Source organism: Hordeum vulgare, chromosome 1H (genome assembly GCF_904849725.1).
Source record: "Hordeum vulgare subsp. vulgare chromosome 1H, MorexV3_pseudomolecules_assembly, whole genome shotgun sequence".
NCBI lineage: Eukaryota > Viridiplantae > Streptophyta > Magnoliopsida > Poales > Poaceae > Hordeum > Hordeum vulgare.
Window position 1 is genome coordinate 4515480 of NC_058518.1, and position 8995 is coordinate 4524474.

Here is an 8995-nt window from a genome sequence, read left to right on the forward strand (position 1 = left end):
GCGCTTGTTTGTCGTAATCGGAGATGGAAAACTTATATTCCTGTAAACCCTCGCTTTGTTGGACCTCAATATTTGGAGAGCTGCACGCAAAATATTTGAAGTCTGCATGTTTCCGTTGCCCCTCTCATCTACATTAACAGTATGTACTACTCTCCGGTTCATTCAAAGTATTTGAAGTTCAAGGTTTGTCCTAAGTCAAAACATCTTTAAGTTTGACTAGTACTATGTGGCATGCCAAATTGTTTGATGTTACGGGCCTGTTTGATTCCCAGCCACACTTTGCTAAGCCAAAATTTGGCAGCCGCAGTTTAGTTGACATATGTCTGTTTTTTGTCACACTTTATTGTCGTTATGGTCCATTTGTCATAGAGTCAATTTTTTTGTCAACTTTTGCCGCGTTCGTTTTTTCAGCCACATTTTGTGGCTTGCCACACTTTAATGGCTTGTCACACTTTGGCTTGGTAAAATTAGTCTCCAACCAAACAAGCCCTACATCTTTTTTGCATGTCACCATATGTCCGTAATACAACCGTTTGCATCGACATCCAAATTGCAAATTCATATTGCAGAAGGGACGGATACACTGTTTGGAGGATGACTATTAGGCATTTGACTTGTTCAGACTAGTACACATTATATGATTACAGAGTGTGTTGTGCATGCTTGGAGTATTATTATATGGGATGGTTCATGTCCTTGTACAAGACTAGTCTGAAGTTAGTTGATGATGACTGGCTGGGGATGTCAAGGACTATGCCAATCTTTTCACTTGATAGCCTTCTTCTCCAAGACATGACTAATGTGCCTTGAGAAGCTTGACATGAAAGTCAACTAATCCGCAAGCGACGACCCACTAAGCATTGCACAAAATCTCCATCCAACGTTTGCATATCTTAAACTAAGTGATTGTGGAGGGTCATTAGCCTCGACGTTAGCACCGGCCTCATGGATGATGCATTCTTGCCTTTCCATACCCATCACCCAAGCTCTAAAACTCACCCCTCTCACTCTAGCAAGGAACCGAGCAAAACAATCAAAGTTGAAATCTGCAACACACACCCATAGCGTGCAAGGGAGGAGAAAATGGATGGAGATTGAGTGCATGGGCGAGCCCCTGGTCTGCCAGGGTGAAAATCGCGCTCCACCTCAAGGGCTTGAGCTATGATGAGAACGTCGAGCAACAATTTTTTTTGTTATCAATTTTTTTTTCAATTGTATCCATGCATGTTGAGCTATTCAATGATGCTATTTGTGGACATCCAAGTGGCGTTCACGACCAACACGGAGGAGGAGAAGACCGAAGCTATAAAGCAGATGTTCCAGGCTCTCAAGGAATGCTAGCTCCAAGGGGAAGCCCTTCTCCGGCGGTGATAGCGTTCACGCACCCACGATGACACGACACATATGATCGTTGTTCGTCAAGCTGAGTCGGATAACCACTCCATACTCAATCCTTTGTAGGTGAGACTCAAAGTAATCCTTTGTAGGTGAGACTCAAAGTTGAAAGTAAGGAGTGGTAAAATACATTGTTTTTAAGGCGGTAAGGCAAGGCAAGGCAGCGGGCGGGTTGGGGGCGCTAAGCACTGTGGGTGTTTCTGTAGAATATCTCATGTATGCAATATTGTACTGAATAAGGAAGATGGAATGATCTCCGATTATAAACTCTTTTTTCTTGTTGAGTTATTTTTTTTTGCTTTCACGAAGAGGGAGTTTGGAACGAGAGCGTGTCCATATTTGTTGGAGGCGACGAGTGCCCCAACTCTGACAAGTCAAAAAGGACGCTGTTGAAAAAACAACTTCAACACTAACTTACACAACTGCTACTTTAGAATTTATAAGATTCACAAGAAAGACGCCTTGATAATTCCACGACGGCTTTGCACAAGACTTCGATAGAATAAGTCGAAGGATGATTACCCTGAGTGACATCCTCGCTCTAGTAAATCAAAAGGAGAGAGGGTTTTCCCGAGCAGATCAAATGGATAAGATAACACGAGACAAATCTAAAACCATGGACGAAACACATGGATTAGCAATGGCAATGTATAGGCAGGGTTCGAACTCATCAACTTTTGCATACATGACCAAAATTTTCAAGAAACCTGAGAACTAAGGTTTCACCTAATGTAACAAAAATAACAAGTATTATAATAAATCTATTTTATGAAACCCCACCCATGGGGTGCCCATAGCAAATAAAGTGGATTTCTTATTAGCTCGCTCGCTCCTCTGCAACCCTGGAGGAGGACGCGGTCGGAATCCTCCGCACCCACGATGACATGACACAGATGGTCGTTGTTCGACAAGCTGAGTCGGATAACCACTCCATACTCAATCCTTTGTAGGTGAGATTCAAAGTTCGAAGTAAGGAGTGATAAAATACATTGTTTTTAAGGCGGTAAGGCAAGGCAAGGTGCGCGCGCGGGGGGGGGGGGGGGGGGGGCTCACTGCCTAAGCGCTAAGTCATAAGGCAAGGCGACACCTTAGAGAGTGTTAAGAAGTAGCATATAGCAGGATTTGGTAGGCAACTAGGCATACATACCTTGCAATTGATGTTCTTTGTAGAGCCCATATAGCATCCATGCTTTTTGCACTTTATCTTCTCCCCAACAGTAATCTGCATCAACCCATCATCCATCAACATGAAGTCATGAACAAATATGTTAAAACTAAATAACGCATCACACTATCAATCAACACATAAATAATGAAGAAAACTGAGAACTAAAGCGAGGCGGCGAGAAAAAGAGAAAACAAGACAACAAGCATGACTGCATGAGTACAATCTACACTGCAGGGCATGACATAATGACATATTACATGAGCAGTTCAAATATAAAATGACATAACAAAGGTCCACAATTCCACATAACAAATAACGCCAACATAGCAAAAGGCATAAGGTTGTTCAACTCTCTCATGTTTCTCAACTCTCACTCAATAGCAATCATCATCAAACTCATCCAGGTTGGCATTGGTGTTATCTTCACCATCTTGGTCAATATTTGTTGGATCTTGATCATCATTGCTCACATAATCATCATACTCAACGTAGTATGAATCCTCCTCCTCGGCAATGGGCATACTTGAGTGTTGCTCCAAGTTCTCCTCTTCCTCCTCTTCTTCAGAAATTGTAGGCCGTGTTGTAGTAGGTCTCTTGCATGTGTAGTGTTAGACACAGACATTTGACTTCCCCCTATGAAGTGTAGTTGTTGTCCAAGGCAGGTTGTGGCCTCGAAGGTTAGAAGATGCACCAATAGCAACATCAACATCCTCCGATGTAATGTCTTCAGGACAACCTAGAGCACCTTTAGGTTGTGATAGTGATGGGTCAACCCACTCATTGACTCAATCAAAATCCTCAATGACCAAAGGGTCAGAGCTATTGTCTCCCACTTTCTCACGTCTCTTTTGAAACCGATGCATATTCTTCCGGTTGTATGAAACAAAGATAAGATCATTCAACCTTTTTTTACTGTAACATGTTCCTTTTCTTTGTATGGATCTACAAAGTACAACCAAAAATGGAATAAGTAAATAAGTTGTTGAAACCATCATTGAACAAACATAAATATTGCTTTACTAGTTGACTTACAAATTCAAACGTGCTCCGATTCCTCTCACAAGCAGATGATGAAGCACAAAGACTAACAGTGCGCTTTGCAATCCTTTGTAGGTCAATGGCCGGCCACGATATTAACTCCACCAATCAACCAAAATGATAAAAACTGACACATATTAATAGTTTGTACAACAATTACATTGCTGGAACTGGAATTAACGTGCTGGAATTGACATGATGCATTTAGCATGACTGACGAGGTTTTCTTGTGTTCATGTTTTCGAGTGCCAATGAATTAGAAAAGCCTTCTCGCTGGCCCTCATAGAGCACAACTTGTTGATCAATCTTGTTTCGAACATTGATATCCGACATCATTTTTGTAAGCACATCATTAAAGAAACTACTTAGCTCCCCAACTAAGGCATCATCATTTCTGCTTACAATAGCAAAGAACTTTCCTGGGTTAAAAAATAGAGCAACTCCATACAATGGATGTTCTATTATATTCTCTCAACAATGACCAATGTCTTCTTGAGCAAAGGTTGCTTGTTTTGTTGAGGGAATCCAGAATTGATCCTATCCTTAGTATACCGGAATTCGTCTAAATCGTCAGAATTCGTCATAGCACACTGAAAAAGGTTGCTGGACGTTGGAATTGATCATCGTCGGTTCGAATTGAACAAGCTCGACCTTTATGTGGCCTCTCGTGACCGGCTAGGCCGCCAACGAAACAGGGCGCAGCCGACGGGGCTGGGCACGACCGACGCGGCGAGGGGGCTGCTGGATCGGTGAGAAGATGGGCGTTTGGTTTGGTTTTCGCACTTACGTATGGGCTTTCAAAGATAATTAGTAGAGTAAGAGAATTAAGAGAGGGTAAACATGACGAGTGGGGCCAAAGCTCTGTACTACAAGCCCAGTACAAACCCGGGAAGCCAAAAAAAAAAGCCCTGTATGTACGTGTGTCAGCCCCTGATTAGAAAGGACTTTGTTCGTATGGTGTGGCTAAAAAAACACTGTTCTAGGAAGAAAAAAAAGCCCTCTACAAACAGTGTTTTAAAAAATCTATCAAAAAAACCTGTAGAGTAGTAGAGTACTCCCTCTGTTCCAAAATAAATGTCTTAAGTTTAATATAATTTTATACTAAGGCTGGTACAAAGTTGAGACAGTTATTTTTAGGACGGAGGGAGTAGTACGTAACAACTTGCTACTGCCACGCTCTGTAACAACTCTGTAAAAAATCTGCGGAATGTGAGGAGAGCAGAGCAGCAGGCGAATCGGATCTGCGCCCGGGAAGGGAAGAAGGCTCTGCTCTACTCTACAGGTTGGTTCCCTTCTCCCCTTCTTCCTCGCTCGCTCGCTCCCGCCGCCGCGTCGTCCTGCTCTGCGTCGACGTCGAGGTCCCGGATCTGCGCCACCACCCACCCACCCTGCCGTCGATGCGGACGGAGAGCGAGAGTGAGATAGGAGAGCCAGTAGCAGCGCAGCCTACAGCAGCGCCAGCCGCCGCCGCCTTGCTCTGCCTACCCCGATCTGGAAGAGGAGGAGGAGGATGCAGGCCTTAGCTGCTGAGCGGCCGGTGCTGGCTGCGCTTGTCTTGCCTTGTCTTGTGTGAGGTGTGAGGAAAGATCTGAGCTTTGTCCGCTGCCGCTGCCGATGGTTCTGCTGCTTGATTTCAAACACAAGCCTTAGCTGCTGAGCGGCCGGTGCTGGCTGCGCTTGTCTTGTCTTGTGTGAGGTGTGACGAAAGATCTGAGCTTTGTCCGCTGCTGCTGATTGATGCCGCCGCCAGACAGGATAAGAAGAGAGAGAGAGAGAGAGAGAGAGAGAGAGATAATGAGGAGAAATTCATGCTGCTGCTCCACTTGTTTCGACGCTCATGCTAGCATTGTCCCTGATGCTCCACTTGTTTCTACTGATTTTTGCAGGGCATTTTCTTTCATCACAGCCAAATGAGCCGTCGACCTGTGCGGGTGTGGATTTCCATCTGATCACGACAAAGTTGTGAAACTATTCTGTTCGGAGAGGAGAATGCTTGCTAGTTATATCAAGTTCCATACAATTAATATACTGCGTAGATGATTGGGATTGCACAGATAAGGGGAAGGATCTTTTCATGTTGTTACTCAAACGAGACTTGGCCACTTGGTTTGAGTTGCTAACCAACAAACCATCGTCTGGCAGAGAAGAAAGAAAACCTCAAGAACCATGGCGGAGGCTGTTGTCGGGCAGCTGGTGGTCACGCTCGGGGCCGCGCTGGCCAAAGAGACGGCCATCTTTGGCGGGTCGCTGCTTGGCAAGGAAGCCGCCGCCCTTAGGGGCCTCTTTGGCAAGATCCGCCGGTCCAAGGCGGAGTTGGAGAGCATGCAGGCCTACCTGCAGGAGGCGGAGCGGTTCAAGGACACTGACAAGACCACCGCCATCTTCGTCGGCGAGATCAGGGGCCTCGCCTTCCAGATCGAGGACGTCATCGACGAGTTCACCTACAAGCTGGAGGACTGCAAGCACGGAGGCTTCGCCGGCAAGATGAAGAAGAGGCTCAAGCATATCAAGACATGGCACCGCCTGGCGGCCAAGCTCCAAGAAATCGAAGCCAACCTGCAAGACGCCAAGCGGAGGAAGAAGGATTATGCAGTCGTCGGCAGATCTGCCTCTAGATTGTCCAATCAAGCTCTCAACTTCACCAGGGACGAGGACCTTGTGGGGATTGAAGAGAACAAGGAGAGGTTGATACGGTGGCTGACCGGCGGTAGTGGCTGACCGACGGTGGTGATGGTCTGGAGCAGAGCAGCACCAAAGTCACCATGGTGTGGGGAATGCTGGGTGTAGGTAAAACCACTCTGGTTGCGCACGTGTACAGCGCCATGAAATTGGATTTCGACGCCGCGGCGTGGGTAACAATATCGGAGAGTTACTGTATTGAAGACCTGCTGAAAAAGATCGTGGTCGAGTTCGGCATTGCGGTTGATGTTGCTAACATTGACATGAGAGGCCTTGCAGAGTCCATCCATGACTACCTTCAAGGTAAAAAGTACATCTTGGTCCTGGATGATGTTTGGGCTGCGCGTGTTTGGTTGGAGATAAGAAATGTCTTTCCAACTTCTAATTGTACCGGCCGATTTGTTATTACATCAAGAAAGCATGAAGTGTCACTGCTGGCAACTAGGGAGTCTGCAATTCACTTGGAACCACTACAAGCACATCACTCCTCGGTTTTGTTCTGCAAGGGGGCCTTTTGGAATAACGATGACAAACAGTGCCCGTTGGAGTTGCAGAAATTGGCTCGGAAGTTCGTAGCAAAGTGTCAAGGCTTGCCTATCGCTATTGCATGCATTGGCCGCCTACTCTTGTGCAAACCCCCAACTTTTGCTGAATGGGAGAATTTGTACACGGGTTTGGATTCGCAGTTGGCGAAAGATGTGATCCCTGATGCTCACATAATCCTAAAGGTCAGCTTGGATGACCTTCCGTATGATCCGAAGAATTGTTTTTTATACTGCGCATTATTTCCAGAGGATTATTTATTAAGGAGGAAGACAATAATGAGGCAGTGGATTGCCGAAGGATTTATCAGGGAAAAGGAAGAGAACAAAACATTGGTTGAGCTTGTGGACCGAAGCCTACTGCAGGTAGTGGAAAGGAATTATACGGGACGAATTAGAAACTGTCGGATGCATGATGTAATACGCCTTCTTGCTCTCAACAAAGCCAAGGAAGAATGCTTTGGTAAAGTTTATACTGGCTCTGTTACTCAGGCATTTTCTGTAGAAGGTGCACGTCGCATGTCTGTCCAGGGCAAAAACCTTGAACACCTGAGCCGATCTGGTGCAACACAGCTCCGTGCGCTCCATGTATTTGGGAGGTATATCGATATTGATTTGCTGAAGCCTATCCTAACATCTTCTAATTTGTTGTCGACACTGGATCTTCAAGGTACTTGTTTGAAGATGTTGCCTGATGAAGTATTTGACTTGTTTAATCTGCGTTATTTGGGCCTTAGAGATACCGACGTCGAAAGTGTGCCTGAAGCAGTGGGGAGGTTACAAAACCTGGAAGTCTTGGATGCTTTGAGGTCTAAGCTGAAGTATTTGCCTAACAGTGTTGTAAAACTTCAGAAGTTGAGATACCTGTACGTATCTGCTTCCGTCACATTTGAAACTGTAAGTGTAGCTGCAGTCGAGGTGCGTAATGGCATTCATCACTTGGCAGGACTGCGGGCTCTACAATACGTCAAAGCCAGTCCAGAGTTTCTGCGTGAAGTTGGAGCCCTCATAGAGCTAAGAACATTCGGCGTCTGCAACGTGAGAAGTGAACATTCTGCTGACTTGAGCAATGCTATTGCCAAAATGAGCCATCATGTTCATCTCGAAGTTATCGCTGCAGCTGAGAATGAGATGCTGCAGCTGGAAGGGCTACAATTACCTCCAACCCTTTCTTTCCTTGGTTTACGAGGGCAGCTAGAAAAACCATTGATGCCTCGGCTTTCCTCTTCTTGGTCACACCTTAATAAGCTCACTCGGTTGGACCTGGCATTCTCCAGTATTGATGAGGGAACATTTCCCTGTCTGCTTGTGTTATGCGGTCTATGTTTTCTTAACCTATCAAGGGCTTTTGAAGGGAAGAGGTTGAATTTGTGCGCGGGGTCATTTCCAAAACTTAGGGATCTGTACATATGGGGCGCATCACAACTCAACCAAGTGGAAATAGAGGAGGGCGCAATTGAAAACCTCGTTGAGCTATCGTTGGCAGACTGTCCTGAGCTAAAGATTCTTCCCGATGGCATTGAACACCTTGCAGCCCTTGAAAAATTGCATCTGGAGGACACATCGGAAGAGTTAATAGAGAAGCTCCGGCAGAACAGAGGATCAGATGAATGCAACGAAGATGTAATGAAGATTAGCCACATAAGGAATGTTACCGTTGAACTGACGCAGAAAGGACTTTGGGAAAGGATTAGGTGATGGTCACTGCTCCAAGCCTCCAAAGGTTGGGTTGCTGTTTTGTCTTTCGTGCCTATATTATATATTGATAGAATTGGTAGCAGAGTAACTTAATTAAGGTGATTCATTCACCTGATCGACTAACTGACTTACTGATGCTTTTGCGACTGTTATCAGATTCTGCGTTGCAATGTCAGACATGTTTGGCTCATTAGGGAGGAGACAAGGAGGTTGTTACATCAGTTTCTCAGTGGAAATCAGGGCTCTTCCTTGTTAATACTGCTATATATGAGCCATGTATCCTGCTTTGGATCGAAGACAAGTAAGATCAAATGTAGAGATATATTTCCCGCGACCTGACGATATCCTAGCTGCAAAGAAGAAAAAGAAGCACGAGTCGGCGTACTACACAGTCCTGAAGTGGAGAACAATGCCAACGCATGTCGTCTTATTTGAAACTACGCTGTGTGCAATGAATATTCTGCCCATCAGTTTT

General features: G+C 45.4%; 1 pseudogene; it reads left to right on the forward strand.

Annotated features, from left to right (window-relative positions):
* Positions 1–4781: 4781 nt before the first annotated feature.
* LOC123426098 lies at positions 4782–8520 on the forward strand (annotated as a pseudogene).
* Positions 8521–8995: the final 475 nt, after the last annotated feature.